At 44.1% G+C, this 10,728-nt stretch overlaps 1 non-coding gene across 1 annotated transcript; it reads right to left on the bottom strand.

The window, feature by feature from the left end:
• Positions 1-8,976: 8,976 nt before the first annotated feature.
• TRNAA-CGC lies at positions 8,977-9,049 on the bottom strand. The gene has a single exon. It is a non-coding gene; the product is annotated as a tRNA-Ala (tRNA).
• Between the last annotated feature and the right edge of the window lie 1,679 nt (positions 9,050-10,728).

Below are 10,728 nucleotides of genomic sequence, written 5' to 3'. Positions count from 1 at the left end.
GGTCTATCTTCTCTGGATGAAGGTAGAAATCAAGTTTAGCACCGGTTGAACCGATGGTCAAAAAGATAAGCACCGGTGCAATGAAAGTCCTTTGTTCCAGAGAGCATGTTTTGGTGGACTTCAACCTCTCTTCAGCACCGGTTGAACCGACGCTCCGAAATCAAAGCACCGGTGCAATGAAAGTCTTTTGTTCCAGGGAGCATATTTTGGTGGACTCCAACTTCTCTTCAGCACCGGTCGAACCGATGCTTCAGAATCAAAGCACCGGTGCATTGGATGTACTTTGTTCCAGAACGCTTGTTTGAGTTGATCAGTGAACCTCTTCAGCACCGGTTGATCCGATGCCCCTACGGAGCATGCACTGGTGCAATGACGCAAGCGTGGATACTGTGTCAGAACTCCAACGGCTACTTCTTTGACACAGAGAGACCGGTTGAACCGATGCCCATATTTTCTATACCGTCGGTTCTTCCGGTGGTCACGGCTTTTCTGCAGAAAACTTCCAACGGCTATGTGACCTCCTCCACTCTATATAAAGGTACCCCTTGGCTCATTTCAGTTGCCTTTTGACATCTTGAAAATCTTAGGCCACCCTTGAGAAGAAGAGAAAGAGCTTTGAGCAAAAGAGAGAAGATCTAGTGCTTAGTTTGTGCTTCAACCTTGAAGAACTCATCCTTTGCAAGTGTAGCAAGTGTGCTTGAGCTAGGGCCAACTGAGTGTAGGTCAAGTGAAGGCTTAGGAGCTTGTTACTCTTGGTGTTTGGCAGCACCTAGACGATCTTGGTGATCGAAGTGTTTCTCGCGGAACTTGCCAAGGATTGTGGGAGCCCGGAGAAGAAGATTGTACGTGGCTTGAGCTCCACCACGCCGGGATGGTGAACGGAGACTCTTAGTGAGCGCCCAAGTCTCGGTGACATGGGAGGTGACAAGACTCTTAGTGAGTGTCACAACGTGAATTAGGGGTGTGTGCCAACACATCGACACCATGGAAAAATATCCGGTTGTCTCTTGCACTCTCTTTCATTTCAAGCACTTACTTTCATGCATTCTTTCATGTGCTTGACCTTAGAGATCATAGCTTAGCTCTACCTTGCTTAGTTTCTTATCTTTGTTAGCTTGTGTAGTTTGCTTTGTTTAGCCGGTTGGTGAATTGAGCCTTACTAGCATTACATAGGTTAAGGTTGTTTTATCTTTCTTAGAAATTTGAAAAAGGCCCAATTCACCCCCCCTCTTGGTCCATCGATCCTTACAACTGGGCCATGTCTATTCACGTGTGAGCCTATATGGTCACACACTTAAGGGCCAGAAGCCTAATAAGGATGAGATCCAAATTAGACTGGGCTTAGATGCACTAATGGGCTTCCGTTGGCCCATTAGGGGATGCCTAAAGTGGGGCCCATGAAAGCCCACCTAGGGGGCGCCCAAAGGGGCTATAAATACAAGGGTCGGGGGTACTGTTCACATGAACAATACTGCCGCTGCTGCAGTAACTCTAGCTGCCTCCTCCTCACTGCTTCGCTTCCTCGTGCATCTAGCCCTAGTTAGTTCTCGTGAATCTAGCAATCCGGAGTGCGAAGCTTCTTTCCGTACGTGTGGACTTCGTGGAGGTGCTGCGCTTGCTGCACAAGGACGAGCCATTCGTGAGGAGGTTCACGCAACTACACTGCCGGCTTCCATCTGCACTACACCGACGCACTACAGAAGTTCCGCAACCGCACGTCTAGAAGAAATCCCGCGATCTATAACTGCAGTAATCCCAGTTTATGCTTTAGAAAAATTTTGTTTTTGCTACCCCATATTCCTACAGTGGTATCAGAGCCAGTGATGTGTCGTTATAGATTCGGATATGTGCATATGGAGATATGCGTAGTTTCAGATCGATCTATGACCTAGTTTCGTAAACTTGCTGCGGAAGTTGTGCAACGACATACTCCTACCGGTCGGTTTTCCGCCACCGGAGTTAAGTGATGCACATAAACCCGGTCGCTGCGGTTGGAGATCAATGTGATTGGTCGAATCGAAACTCAGGGCATAAGCCAGATGAATGAGACACATAGGGCAGTAGACTGGATCTACTGCGAATTCCATTTTGTTGCAAAAGTGTGTTTTACAATAAAACAGTCATAACTTTTGCATACGAACTCGGATTGAGGCGAATTTTATATCGATTTATATCTATAGAATAAGTTAGACTTGGTTCAGAACTGCAATGCTGTTTTCTCCAAATTTAGATATGCGAAATTCATCCTGGAAGATAAAGTTTTCGGCGTTTTAAGTTCGGACGTCGGAATCGCATAACTCTGTTTTGCAGGTTTTGTGATCGGTATGGCCCCTATGTGTATGTGAAGCATGTGTGTAATTGTTTCATGACCTGCGTGTTGTGATTATGACAATTCGGCCGGAGCCATATGAATTGTTGCATTTGATGTAATGGCCTGCGTGCCAACCTGTGATGATCCAAGTCGTGAATGTAATTTTATTTACTAGCTATTAGGTGTAATAACGAGTTCTAGTTCTTGGAGGCTTCATCACATGGAGGATGGTGCACATGAAACATGAAAATGGAGATCAACATGGTGAACAGGTTCTATGGAGATGGAGATCACCATAAGAACATGGGCTGTACTGATTCACAATTATGTGCTTGCCGTTCTTGACGTTTTACTACTACGTGCGTCATAGTAGAAGTAGAATGATCCCTCATAAATTTCGAGCTATCATGCCCTACCAACTAAATCTTGCACTGTCCCATGTCTTGTACGATTGGTGGTGGGTCTTTGAAATTAGGGCGCCATTGGTTTTCCTTGACTAGACAGGTTGTATCGGATACATGCACGCATAAAAGGTTGGTTAGCTTGACAAGGTCACCTTAACGGTTAAGGACCTTGGGGCATAAAGGTTGGGAGCGAGACATGGAGATGTCACCCAATAACAAGAGTCATATGTGATATGATTAGCAAAGAGTTGCTTACCGATCTATCTAGTCTTCTAGCGGTGATGCTAAAGCTCACTAGTTGACTTGATAGTTGTGGGTCTTGAATCGCTAAGAATCAATAGAGGGATATTGATTTTAGTGGGAGTAAATTCAGTTAATTGCTTAATGTCATTTACTCCATCATGAATACGTTTGTCTTAGAATTTTGCATTATTATTTTGTTGTAGATCATGGTCCGCAATAACACCCAATCCTTTTGATTGCGTTCGGTCCTTTTGAGAAGGACAAACTGAATGGGACTAACTATGCGGATTGGATCCGCAACCTGAGAATTGTTCTCAGGACAGAGAAAAAGGAAGATGTTCTGGATACCCCATTACCAGAAGAGCCTGCTGACGATGCACCTGCTGAGGAAAAGACTGCTTACAGAAAGGTTTGAGACAACAACCTTGAAATAAGCTGCCTTATACTCGCTTGCATGGAACCTGACATACAGATGCAGTTCGAGACAAACCATGAGGCACACGATATGATCGTGGCGCTTCAGGTTATGTTTCAAACTTAGGCCATGACTGAAAGGTTCAATGTGTCCAAGGCCTTTGTCGAGAGCAAGCTGGCAGAAGGCGCTGCAGTGGGTACGCATGTAATTAAGATGGTTGGTTACACACAGAGGTTGGAGAAGCTGGGCTTCCCACTTGGCCAAGAGTTGGCCAATGATTTTATTCTCTCCTCTTTACCGCCAAGCTATGGGAACTTCATCTCAAACTACCATATGCATGGGGCTGAAAATGGCCTGACTGAACTGTGTGGCATGCTCAAGACAGCAGAGAGTGACATCAAGAAGAGCACAAGCGGCGGCCATGTGATGGCTGTCCAGAACAAGTCTGCTTTCAAGAAGAAAGATTCTTCTTGGAAGAAGAAGGGCAAGGCTAAAGTTGCGAACCCTAAGCCAAACCATGCACCCAAGGCTAAACCTGGACCAGCTGCAGATAATGAGTGCTTTCATTGTCATGAGAAAGGACACTGGAAGAAGAATTGCAAGCTGTACCTCGCCTCGTTGAAGAACCGTTCTTCCACCTCAGGTACGCTTGTTATTCATATTACAGAAATATTTCTTGCTCACTCTTGTGTTAATTCTTGGGTATTTGATACCGAATCAGTTGCTCACATATGCAATTCGATGCAGGGACTAACAAAGAGTAGAAGTGTTGGAAGAGGATTTGTCTTGGAGCTTAGTAATTGTTATTTTGTTTCTAGTTTGAGTCGAAACATTCTGTCTCCTTCATGTTTGATGAAGGATGGTTATTCTTTTGCGAGTGGAAACAATGGTTGTGCTATCTCTAAGAATAATATGTTTGTGGTTTTTGCGTCCATTGTGAATGGGCTATTTGTTTTAAATCTTGATGATTCAACTATCTGTAATATTAATGCTAAAAGGCCTCGGCTTGCTGATTTGAATCCTACCTACATGTGGCATTGTCGTCTCGGTCATATAAGCGAGAAACGCATGAAGAAGCTCCATTCGGATGGACTTCTAACTTCGTTTGATTTTGAGTCATACGAGACATGCGAAGCTTGTTTGCTAGGCAAGATGACCATGACACCATTCACAGATTTTCCAGAGACAGCATCGGACTTACTGGAACTCATACATACTGATGTATGTGGACCAATGAGCTTGACTGCTAGAGGTGGATTTCAATACTTCATAATTTTCACTGATGACTTGAGTAGATATGGCTATATCTACTTGATGAAGCATAAGTCTGAAACTTTTAAAAAGTTCAAAGAATTTCATAGTGAAGTTGAAAATCAGTGTGACAAGAAAATTAAAGCTTTACGATCTGATCGTGGAGGCGAATATCTGAGCCACGATTTTAGCAATCGTCTAAAAAGTTGCCGAATTATTCCACAACTTACACCACCTGGAACACCTCAGAGAAATGGTGTGTCTGAGCGACGTAATCGAACTCTGTTGGACATGGTTCGATCAATGATGAGCCAATCGGACCTATCGTTATCGTTTTAGGGTTACGCTCTAGAAACAGCAGCTTTCACATTAAACATGGTACCATCAAAATCCGTAGACAAGACACCATATGAGATATGGACTGGCAAGACTCCCAGTTTGTCTTTTCTAAAGATTTGGGGTTATGAAGCATTTGTCAAACGACTCCAGTCTGACAAGCTTGCACCCAAATCGGATAAGTGCATATTCGTGGGATACCCAAAGGAGACCTTGGGGTATTACTTCTACAATCGATCTGAGGGCAAAGTGTTTGTCGCTTGGAACGGAGTTTTCCTAGAGAAAGAGTTTCTCAAAGGAGAGAAAAGTGGAAGAACAGTGCAACTCGAAGAAGTTCGAGATGAGCCAATAGGACAAGACTCTACAAGTGACGCTAATGTAGCTAAACAAGTTAAGATGCCTATGGCAACAGAAGCACCTCCGCAACCACAAAGGTCAGCAAGGCTCCGCGCAGCATGGGAATTATTATTGTTAGACAAGGATGAGCCTGCAACATATGCAGAGGCGATGACAGACTCTGACTCTGAGAAATGGCAAGATGCCATGAAATCCGAAATAGAATCTATGAAAGAAAATCAAGTTTGGAACTTGATAGACCCGCCTGATGGTGTGAGAACCATCGAGTGCAAATGGATCTATAAGAAGAAGAAAGATATGGATGGAAATGTTCACATCTATAAAACTCGACTTGTCGGAAAAGGTTTTCGACAAGTTCAAGGAGTTGACTACGACGAGACTTTCTTGCTCGTGGCAATGCTTAAATCTGTTCGGATTATTCTAGCTATTGCTGCATATTTCGATTATGAAATATGGCAGATGGATGTCAAAACAGGTTTCCTTAATGGAAATCTGACCGATGACGTGTATATGATGCAGCCCGAGGGTTTTGTCGATCCGACCAATGCTAGAAAGATATGCAAGCTTCAAAAATTCATTTATGGATTAAAGTAAGCATCTCGGAGTTGGAATATTCGTTTTGATGAAGTAGTCAAAGGGTTTGACTTTATTAAAAACAAAGAAGAAGCTTGTGTTTACAAGAAGGAAAGTGGGAGCTATGTTGTATTTCTAATCCTGTATGTAGATGACATACTGCTGATTGGAAATAATATTTCTATGCTTGAGTCTGTAAAGACTTCACTGAAAAATAGTTTTTCGATGAAGGATTTAGGAGAAGCAGCATACATACTGGGCATCAAGATCTATAGAGATAGATCAAAGAGGCTTATAGGATTAAGCCAAGATACTTACATTGACAAAGTGTTAAAGCGGTTCAACATGGAACAGGCAAAGAAAGGGTTCTTACCTATGTCACATGGCATACATCTTAGGTAGACTTAGTGTCCTACGACGATTGATGAGCGAGAGCGCATGAACAAAGTTTCATATGCATCGGCAATTGGATCTATCATGTATGCAATGATAAGTACACGCCCAGATGTTTCTTATGCTCTAAGTGTTATGAGCAGGTACCAGTCAGATCTAGGTGAAAGTCACAAGACAGCTGTGAAAAACATCCTCAAGTACTTGAGAAGAACTAAGGATGTGTTCCTAGTCTATGGAGGTGAGGAGGAGCTCGTTGTAACCGGTTACACTGATGCTAGCTTTCAAACCGACAAAGATGATTTAAAGTCTTAGTCCGGTTTCATGTTCAAAATAAATGGTGGTGTGGTTAGCTGGAAGAGTTCCAAGCATGAGACGGTGGCCCATTCTACAACAGAAGCCGAGTACATCGCAGCTTCGGAAGCTGTGAAGGAAGGTGTTTGGATAAGGAAGTTCCTTATTGAGCTTGGTGTATTCCCTAATGCCTATAGCCCGCTGGATCTCTACTGTGACAACAGTGGAGCCATTGCGCAACCCAAGGAGCCAAGGAATCACCAGAAGAGCAAACACGTTATGCGGCGATTTCATCTCATTCGAGAGTTCATCGATCGTGGTGAGATCAAGATATGCAAAATACACACGGACCTGAACATTTCAGATCCGTTGAAAAAATCCCTTCCACAGCCCAAGCATGAGAGGCACACAAGAGCAATGGGTATTAGATACATTCTAGATTGACTCTAGTGCAAGTGGGAGACTGTTGGAAATATGCCCTAGAGTCAATCATATTTCCTTATATTCATAATTAATAAAGTGTTCCTTGAATATCCATGGATGACAACTTGTATTGATTAATACTTATGTGAAGTATTTGTGAAACTCTTTACTTGTATAGATATTCTAAAATGTTCCTAGTCGGAGTTTATGTGAGGACACACATGAATATTAGACTAGCACATGTATTAGTTGATTGACTACATTTCACAAATCATGGACATGAGGATGTCAAACTAATAATGTGGGTTCATGTGAGACATGAGACAGAACTGACCCAACACGAGATGATGACTTCTCATTACACAATATGTACGCTGTGTCCTAAGACCTGAGATCGTCGTATGTACTCAAGATGTGAACCGACTTATTTAGGAGTCATCAAACGCTACACCGTAATAGGGTAGTTATAAATGTGGCTTTTGAGTCTGTTAAGAAGCATGCTGTGAGACATAGTCGGTCAAGATGGGATTTGCCCCTCTCTACAAGAGAGAGATATCTCTGGGCCCCTCGAGTGATTCGGATCAAGAAATGCATGGCCATGCTAGGGTTAAGAGTTAACCAAGGATTCCGAATCACAGGATTGAGAAAGAGTGGTCGGCTTCAAACTAGACCAAATATCGTGAGGCAAAGGGAACATCATATATAAGATTGTGACGGCTCGACAGATATGATTCGCGCATGCTTAGGAGTTGACACGTCTTGCTAGAGACCGCTATCAACTATTGGCCAGTAGGAGTACTGAGCCATGTCTATTCACGCGTGAGCCCTTAGGGTCACATACTTATGAGGCAGAAGTTTAATGAGGATGAGATCCAAATTAGACTGGGCTTAGATGCGCTAATAGGCTTCCGTTGGCCCATTAGGGGATGACTAAGGTGGGGCCCATGAAAGCCCATCTAGGGGGCGCCTAAAGGGCTATAAATACAAGGTGGGGTATTGGAGAAAATTGCAGGAGACGATGATGAAAAAAAATCTAAAACCACACGGCAAGTTGGATCGCCGCTGGGCCAGCGGCACCCGCGCGCGGGCCGACAGAGAGCGACCGGCGCGGGAAGCCCACCCCACCATGTGCCCGCACGCGCTCATGCGGAGCCGGGCGACTTTCGAGCTGTGCTGCGGCCCGTGAGAAATCGAAATCGAAGTGCAGTGAGAACCAAAAGACACTAGGCATCGGGGGTCAACCGGCGGTCAGCTGTTGGGCTCCGCAGGAAGGGGCTCCTATATAATTTTTGAAAAATATATAAACTATGCATCTATAAAGTCTATTAAGTTCAAATTAGATTTAATATTTTGAAAAAATAGTTCAACATTTGAAAATAGTATATTCAGCATTTTTTACAAACTATTTCAATATATTAACAAAATAAATTCAACAAATCAAAATCTAGATCAATATTTTTTCCAACCCATCTTCTCCGGCCCCGGTGCACGGCACAGCAGCAGCGGCAGCACCCACGCCTAGCAGCAGTGCGCGCGGCAGCAGCATCAGCAGGCCTGTGCGACAGCACCGCCCAGCAGCAGCAGGCCCGCGCGGCAGCACCGCCCAGCAGCAGCGTGTGCTGCGGCGGCAGCGACAACGCCCAGCAGCAGCGCGTCGCGACGGCAGGGCACAGCGGCAGGCGGGGTGGCGGCGGTGACGCATGGTGAGGAAGGAAGAGGAAGAAGGTTAGAGTTGAAGAGATTTAATGGACGAAATAATTTGTACGAATTTTAAATACTAGAAGGTGGAGAAGAAAAAAATGTTACGGACGATGGATAGGATTTTCGCCGCAGGAAGGCCATACCGGGCCAGAGACTGTTTCTTCTGACGGACCTTGTTGGGCTCCGCGGGAAGTGGGTCATGCATGCAGAAGCAGCATCAGATCGCATGAAGGGGGTTAGAGCAGGAACCGCCAAACGAAACAGCAAAACGGGAGATTTGCAGACGCGGGGAATCGAACCCCGTGCCTCTCGCATGCGAAGCGAGCGCTCTACCATATGAGCTACGTCCCCGGCGATGCACTACGGTGCGCCATGTTTTCCTTTGTATCCCTCGTCTTCTCAACAAAGGCCCATCAAGGCGACACGCAACGGGCTCGCCGGCACCCGGCGGTTGCGTGATGAACGTAAACGTCCTGCGACTCCGATATGATGTACCCTGCCCATAACCTGCCAGCTCATGCAGAGGAACTGACTGATCGCCAAAGCTCCGAGCAAGGAAGAACCGCCCGCCATCGATCCCTTCCAAAAACCAGTACAGGCGAGTATGCCAGGCCATGACGGTCGACGGAGATGTTCTTCACCCCGGGACAAGGATTCCCCGGGCGGGGACGGGACGACCCAGATTCTTTAGGTCGCGCCACCGCTAGTCTCGATCTTCGGGCGGGCACCAACCCTTTCCTGCGGTCGGACCCAGGACCACGGCTGCCGGGCAGGACCTAGGAGCTGCCAAGCCCTCACCACGCTCACATGGAGGGGAAAGGTTATTCATCGCGTGCGTGAGTGGGTGCTGGAGCATCGCAGAAGGTTCCCAGTGGAGCGGATATACCCTACGATGCACCGATACTCGATACTGATACTCCGATACGGCGATACGGCAGCTGAGAAAAATAAGGATTCTCCGATACTCCAAGTATATAAAAAATTAATAAATAAAAATAACAATGAAGATAATTAAAGAAAGCATGGTTCAATAACACATTCCAGACAGAATAGTACTTTGTTCTTGCAATAAAGTTCTAAAGAGAAATGATTAATAATATAAGATAGCAAGTAACCAAGGTTGGAAATATGGGCTGCAAAATGAATGGTTATGGGCCATAAGTATCGAAGAGGTATTGACGTGTATCGAATAAGTATCGAGATTAATTTTATTTATTTTTCTACCATTATTTTCTGATACTTTTCCGATACGGTATCGGAGAAGTATCGATGTATCGAAGTATCGGATACGTATCGAGATACTGATACTCTGGTTTGGTGCAGTATCGGTGCTTCATAGGATATACCTTGGATTGCGTGCTATGCATGCGTTCAGACTAAAAAAAATTCTATTTCGGAAACCGATTGTCCAAATTTAATTTTGACTACATTGTAGTGATCCTTACGTTGAGATCTTCGAAACTAGATCACACTTGCTTACATTTGAAAAAATAAACAACTTTCTTTTTTGTTCTAAAACATTTTTCTTTGTTCTTAGAACAGTTAATTTTGTTTTTGCCGTACCTTGTTTTATCTTTACACCATTCCCTCTTATGATGAATATCCCTCGGAATATTTATTGGGGACATTTTTTTGGAACTTCCGTGGAAACGAAAACACTTTGAATATCTCATAACAATTTGAACTGTTTCCAAACAAATCTAAATATCTCGGAACAAATAGAACTATTCCAAACAAATTCGAAATGTTCCAAACATTCCGAACATTCTAAAATGTTCCAGAACAACCGAACAAAACAGATAGTTTTGCTTGAATATCTTGGAACAAATTGAACTGTTTCCAAACAATCTGAATGTCTCGGAACAATTAGAACTGTTCCAAACAAATTCGAAATGTTTCAAACATTCCGAACACTCTAAAATGTTCCGGAACAATTAAATAAAACTAAATGTCTCGGAACAACTTCTACTGTTTCCAAACAAATTTAACAAGTTTCAAACATTTGGAGCATTCTAAAGTGTTTCGAAATA

This window comes from Panicum virgatum, chromosome 6K (genome assembly GCF_016808335.1).
Source record: "Panicum virgatum strain AP13 chromosome 6K, P.virgatum_v5, whole genome shotgun sequence".
In the NCBI taxonomy this organism is placed as follows: domain Eukaryota; kingdom Viridiplantae; phylum Streptophyta; class Magnoliopsida; order Poales; family Poaceae; genus Panicum; species Panicum virgatum.
The sequence above is the reverse complement of the archived record's forward strand: the minus strand, read 5'-3'. Positions and strand labels throughout refer to the sequence as shown.